Genomic DNA, 6,808 nt, shown 5'->3' with positions numbered 1-6,808 from the left:
CATAACTTCTCTCCTGTTCCTTGGAACAGGAAAAGTGGTGGGGGCAGGGAAGGGAACTGAACAACTTCTTGGGTTTGCAGTGGGCCATGAATATTCATAACTATATAGAGGACCATGCAACACATGGGTCAGGATAAGGAGGTAACCATTTGCTAAGTACCAGTTTATATCTGGTCTGAGCACAGACTGAACTTCAGACTCTCTGGCCAGAAATATATTTTCCCCCATGGAATTCTGCCTTTGCTATCACAAGTGCCTCTGGCAATCACAATTCTCGATAATGTTTCTAACATAAAACCTCTTCTCTTTCCTCCTCCCATCTCTCCCTTCATTTTTTTCTACCGGCATAGTGAATACACTTATTCATCTTCCCTGTTTTTGGTACAAGGAAGACATAGTGAACATCTTAAGATGTTTGTAAGTTTGTAGAGGCAGAAAGGCAAAGAAGGTTGCAGAGGGGAATTTCTAAGGAACTTTGTAAGAAATCAAGTGTTAGGAGTGACATAATGACACAGGTAGTTTCTGACTTCCCTCTCCCTCCCACGAAAAAAACTAACATTTATGGGTAAGACACCACTAAGAAAATCCTAGAAATTGGGGTGGGACTGAAGCATCTCCTCCACACCACAGGGATCAAGACTGGTGACAGTATGCAGGTTCCTTAAAAAATGAAAAGCTACCATATGATCCAGCAATCCCACTCCTGGGCATATGTCTGGAGAAAACATGGTTTGAAAAGATACATGCCCCCAGTGTTCACTGTAGTGTTGTTTACAGTAGCCAAGGCATGGAAGCAGCCTAAATGTCCATTCACCAATGAATGGATAAAGAGGTGGTACATATATATAATGGAATATTACTCATCTGTTAAAAAGAGTGAAATAATGCCATTTGCAGCAACATGGATGGACCTGGAGATTATCACACCAAGTGCAGTAAAGTCAGACAAAGACAAATATCATATGATATTGCTTATATTCAAAATCTAAAAAAAAAGTGATACAAATGAACTTATTTACAAAACAGATATGAATACAATGTTGTAAATCAACTATACTCCAATACAATTTTTTTTAAAAAGAAACAGACTCATACATAGACTTAGAGAACAAACTAATAGTTCCCAAGACGGGAGGGTGGTAGGGAAGGATAGATTGGGAGTTGGGGATTGACATGTAGACACTGCTGTATTTAAAATAGATAACAAGGACCTGCAGTAAATATAGTGGCAGGGAACTCTCAGCATTCTGTAATAACCTAAATGGGAAAAGAATTTGAAAAAAAAAATGGACACATGTATATGTATAACTGGATCACTTTGCTATACACCTGAAATTAACACAACACTGTTGATCAATTATACTCTAAAATTAAAAATTTAGAAAGAACACCCTAGGACATAGAGGTGAGGTTGAAGCACCTCCCCCACACCATGGAGATCAAGACGTGAAATCAGAAGGATAAGAAGAATGGCCACATGCTGACCACATTGCCCTTCCCCCATGGCAGCACAGCACCCCATTAAGAGGTCTTCCCCTGAGCCTAGCATTTCTCTACTGGGAAATGAGAGCCTAGAGTCAACCTCTAACCCCCACAGTGTTGTGGGTCACTTCTTGGTAGCCCCAGGGGAATTGTGGAGAAATCTATGGGGCTTGATCACTGAAATTATGATTATGACGGAGAAGGGGTAGGGGCTTGCAAGAACCAGCACGTGCATCTTGGCAGATCCAAGTTCTTACTTGCAGGGTCCAACTAGTTATCCCAATCAGAGATTCTGCTCACATGCTGAGCTATGACCAGGGAAACCTGTGAGATGCAAGTCTGCCTGATTCAGATCCTCAAATGAAGAGCCTTGCTATCCCTAGAGTCTGGTCTGCCCCACTGCAACAGAGGAGCTGAGTCATAGCCCAAACCCCTGCTGAGTGCAGTTCCCAGTACCCCCTGACCAGAAAGCTGGAAGCTACACAGCTCAGGAATACAGAGCTACATAGCTCTGCTTGAGCAGCAAATGGCAGGCTGTTATGACAGTTGCAAAGCAAAGTCTATCAGTATAGGGCCAGGGTACTTGGAAGGACCAAGTCAGATTGAGTCAAAACCACAAAGAATCTTGCTGGGCTTGGGGGTGTTCTGGCCTCCATCAAAGCAGGGAAACTGATTCATACACCCATCCATTACTGAGTGTAGCGTCTGGCCTCTCCCGACCAGAAAACCTGATCCAGAACACTGGAGACCAGCTTGGAGCTGAGCTTTCCACTTCATTCAGGCAGAGGAGTTAAACCATCCCTTTATCAACTGGTGACTGTACCTCCTGGCCCACCTGGCCAAAACGCCTGGAAGCTGCATAGCTCAGCAACACTCAAGCAGAGAGCATGGCAGGCAGAGCTGATAGACTGCAGGGCAAAGCCAGTGGCCCTGTTTGGCCGGGGAACTGGGAGAATGGGTTGACTTGAGTCGACCACAGAGAGGCTTACCAGCCTTGGAGGTGATGCTCCTGTTCTACCTGGGCAGGTAACTGATTTGTTGCCCTCCCATTGCTATCCACATCATTCAGCTTGCCCATCCAGGAAACCTAACCAGAGCATACTGGAAGCTGTGGAGCCCACCCAACAATGTGGCTTACAGTGATGCTTGAACAGGGCACACAGGCTGGGACTTTTCGGTCTGCAGGGCAAAACCAGTGACCTCATCTGGCCATATAATTCATTGCACATACCTGCCTGATTCAGATCCCCAAACAATGAGTTATGCAGGCCCTGGAGCCTGTCCTGCTGCCCTACTGAGAGAAGGAAGCTAATTCATAGTTCTGCCCACTGTAGAGAATAGTATCCAGTTCCAATTATCTAGTAAGTCTGACCAGAGAACTCAAGTAACCATGGAGCCCATCCTACAGCCTTACCTAGGAAGGGAACAGAGCCAAAAGTCCTATCTAATCATTCTCAGTCAGAAGTACCACCCCAGACCCCAGCCTGAACAGTGGACTCATCTGAAAATACACCCTAATGGCAAGTCCCACCTGTCCAAAGATATCACCATCAGACATGTCCAGAAACCCAAAATGAGCCAACCAGTAAAGGACTGTCTGTGCCAAAGCAAATTTTAAAAGTCTGGAATTAGAGGCTTTTTACTAAAATGCACAGATGTCAACATAAGGAATCAAGGATCAAAAAAAATCAGGTAAACTTGTAAACGTGACACAAAAGGATATAAAGTTCCAATAACTGATCCTAAAGGAATGCAGGTATGTGAATTGTCAGACAAGGAATTTAGAATGATCCTCCTAAAGAAATTTAGTGAACTCTAAGACACAGTGGACAAGTAAACAATCAGGAAAGCAATGACAAACCAAGTTCAACAAATAGAAACCATCAAAAAGCCAGGCAGAAATCTTAGAGCTAAAAATTACAATGATTGAACTCAATGACTAAAAAGTCAAACTGTCAAAAACTGTTGACTCAAAAGTCAACAGATTTGACCTTGCAAAAGACCTAGAAGACAGAACATTTGAAATAATCCAGTCAGAGGAGCAAATATAATAGAAAACAAAGAATGTAAAGAGTGAAGAAAGAACATGTAACTTATAGGACACAATTGAAAGAAACAATATTGACATTATGGGAATTTTGGAAGAATTTCAGAAGAAGAGAAAGGCGGGGAAAGCATATTTAAAGCAATAATGACTAAAAACTTTCCCAGTTTTGGGAAAGGAACGAATGCCCAAATTCATGAGGCCCAAAAGTCCCCACATAGGTGAACCCAAGTAGGGCTACATCAAGACACATTATAATTAAATTGTCAAAGTGAAAGCTAAAAAGAAGTTTGAATGCAGTGAAAGAAAAGAACGGAGCTATACACAAAAGAATACTTATAACATCAGCAGCTTTTCCCACAGAAGCTTTGAAGGCCAGGAGAGAATGGAATGATATATTCAAAACATGGAAAGAAAAAACTGTCAGCTGAGAATTCTATACCTGGAAGAGCTACCCTTAAGTAATGGATAAAGACTTTCCCAAACAAACAAAAGCTGAGGAAGTTCATAAGCACTAGGCATGCCTTATAAGAAATGCTAAAGGGACATCATTCAAGATACTGTCTCTGGAAGGGACAGAAAGCCATGGAAGCTCTTCCTCTGGAAACAATACAGGGTCTTTAAGAGAGTGAGATGATCAGCAGGTGCTTATCCAGAAAGTTGTTCACTAACTGTAAGACTTATAAACCTGTAAAACAAGATGTAAGACTCTTTTACTGGAAAAAGAATCTCTGAAATCCAAGCTGTTGACCGCTCCACAATATCCTCATTTACAGTGAGAGAATGTGAGCCCAGCAGGATGGGCTCAAGGCCAAGGCATTACTTATTCACAGGTCACACAAATGGCTGCATTCAAATGTGGGATCTGACCACTACCATGGATACGGTTAACAGAAGTGAGGATAAGGATGGAGGTGGTCTAACTGAAGATTTGCTCAAAAGACTGAATCAGTGTGATCTATGCACATCTCACTGCGCTACTCCTAAGATCAGTCTGGCAACTCCCGTGATTCAGCATAGCCATCTTTGGACATCAGATTCTAGTCTTCAGCTCCAGTACCATGAAACCATCCATGAAGCAGTTACTTGTGGTTCCATGAGACTTTACCAAAGAAAGTCCTTTGTAAGCAAGAGCAAGGAGGACTGAGAGCTTTCACAGTTACAGGGACTTCCAGACTGTAAACTTGAACAGAAATATAGAAAGCACTGTCCCTGAAAATAGTAATCTGGGTCCAATACAAGCTGAAGTAAAGCAGGCAACAGGGTAATATAATGTGCCTAAGAAAAAGTCTCCTGGAACAGGAATTTAAAAGTTTGAGAGGATCAGACAGGGGAGTGGAGGTGTATAAAATAGCCAAAGATTTTCTAGAATCCAAGAAAAGGTCATCAGAATATGAAATTGAAAATAGAGTTATAGAAGGATTTGAGGGAGGAGGATTCCTTGGAAGAAAGAAAGTCCCCCATTTGGCATCATCACCAAGTATGTCTGATGGAAGAACCGACTCACCTGGTACTACACCCCCATCTCCTACAAAGATTATTCTATCTCCTCAGCACAAAAAAAGTGACTTTTCAGGTCAAGAGCACAGCCTGTGAAAACTCAGCAGAGTATTTGTTACATTAATTCAGATGAGAGTTAAACCTTACTGGATTTCAATACATTAGCTTTTACCTCAAAACTTTACAAATTAAGATTGGACTTCATTTTGTATCTTTTTATCAGAATTACCTGGGGTAAGGAGATAAAATAACCATATTTCTTCCAATCTTTTGGAAAATTTTTTTAGTTTTACAGGCACATTTAGTAGATTATTTGTAAAGCAGGAGTCAATTTCAATGTTTATCTACTCTGTGGGCTTTAGAAACATATCTTAAAAAGATGGTTCCCATGTAGATAAGCATCCCCTTAGACTTCACTTTCACTTTTCACTTTCATGCATTGGAGAAGGAAATGGCAACCCACTCGTGTTCTTGCCTGGAGTATCCCAGGGACGGGGGAGCCTGGTGGGCTGCCGTTTATGGGGTCGCACAGAGTCGGACACGACTGAAGTGACTTAGCAGCAGCAGAGTGCGGAAACCAACAATTTGCATTCCTAATGTTGATTTTGCCCGAGATGTCTTGTAGTATTAAATTACAAAATTCCTTTTGGAACTTAGTCTCTCAACCCTCACTGTGATGGCAAAATGGTTTACCAGGTATTTAATAAGGTGCTATGTTTATGGAAAAAACACCATGTAATTCAAAAACACTATTAAATTGGTTGGTGTGTCAGTAAGTCCTTTAAGATAATTTTAATTGTGGTCATTTTCTGAGTCTCATTACTGAAATTCTTAAATGTTAGCAAACATCGCCAATATTAAATGTCAAAATTTCATTTAAATATTCTTTAAAGTTAGAGCAATTGTCTGTGCTTGAACAAATGAAGTAAAAATAATAAAGACAGCTTTGAATACCCAGAAAGAACACTGTAGCAGTTGCTAGTCTGCCTTACTTTAGAGACACCCACCATAGTTTTTTCCTGTGTTAATAATCAAGATAATTAAATTAGAACATAGCCATTTTGTAAAGCTTAAGAGATTGAAGTTCTAAATTTTTGGTTAAAGGTTTTGGCTGCTGCAGAAATGTTATTTTAAATATATTTTGAATTATAAGAACAGAAAAAATTGTACTTTTTCCCATTTAATTAGAATGATTTCCAAGTTTCTGTAAATAATTGTAAATTTAAAGCATTAAGCATTTATTGGTAAATAATGTATATATTCCCATTCTGAGAAATATAAGTGGGTCAAGTCAAAATAAACTCATGTGGGACGATCTGAGAGAACAGCATCGAAACATGTATATTATCAAGTGTAAAACAGATCGCCAGTTCGGGTTGGATGCATGAGACAAGTGCTCGGGGCTGGTGCACTGGGATGACCCAGAGGGATGGGATGGGGAGGGAGGTGGGAGGGGGGTTCAGGATGGGGAACACATGTAAATCCACAGCTGATTCATGTCAATGTATGACAAAAACTGCTACAATATTGTAAAGTAATTAGCCTCCAACTAATAAAAATAAATGGAAAAAAAAAATAAATTTATGTGGATTCATTAAAAATAAATAAATAAATAAAATAAAGTTTAAAACAAAACCCAAAAAACAAATGCTAAAAGGAGTTCTTTATGTGGGGGGTAAAAGGACACTAATCAACATTATAAAAACATAAGAAAGTAGCATTAAACTCACTGATAATGCTAAATATAAAGTCAAAGACAGATTCTATAATATAGTAATGGTG

The 6,808-nt window shown here is 40.3% G+C and overlaps 1 pseudogene; it reads left to right on the top strand.

Moving 5' to 3' along the window:
• The first annotated feature begins 3,710 nt into the window (after positions 1–3,710).
• LOC110129694 (BTB/POZ domain-containing protein KCTD3 pseudogene) lies at positions 3,711–5,122 on the top strand (annotated as a pseudogene).
• The last annotated feature ends 1,686 nt before the right edge of the window (positions 5,123–6,808 follow it).

Source organism: Odocoileus virginianus, chromosome 23, assembly GCF_023699985.2.
Source record: "Odocoileus virginianus isolate 20LAN1187 ecotype Illinois chromosome 23, Ovbor_1.2, whole genome shotgun sequence".
NCBI lineage: Eukaryota > Metazoa > Chordata > Mammalia > Artiodactyla > Cervidae > Odocoileus > Odocoileus virginianus.
Note: the sequence above shows the minus strand (reverse complement) of the source record. Positions and strands in the feature narration are given on the sequence as shown.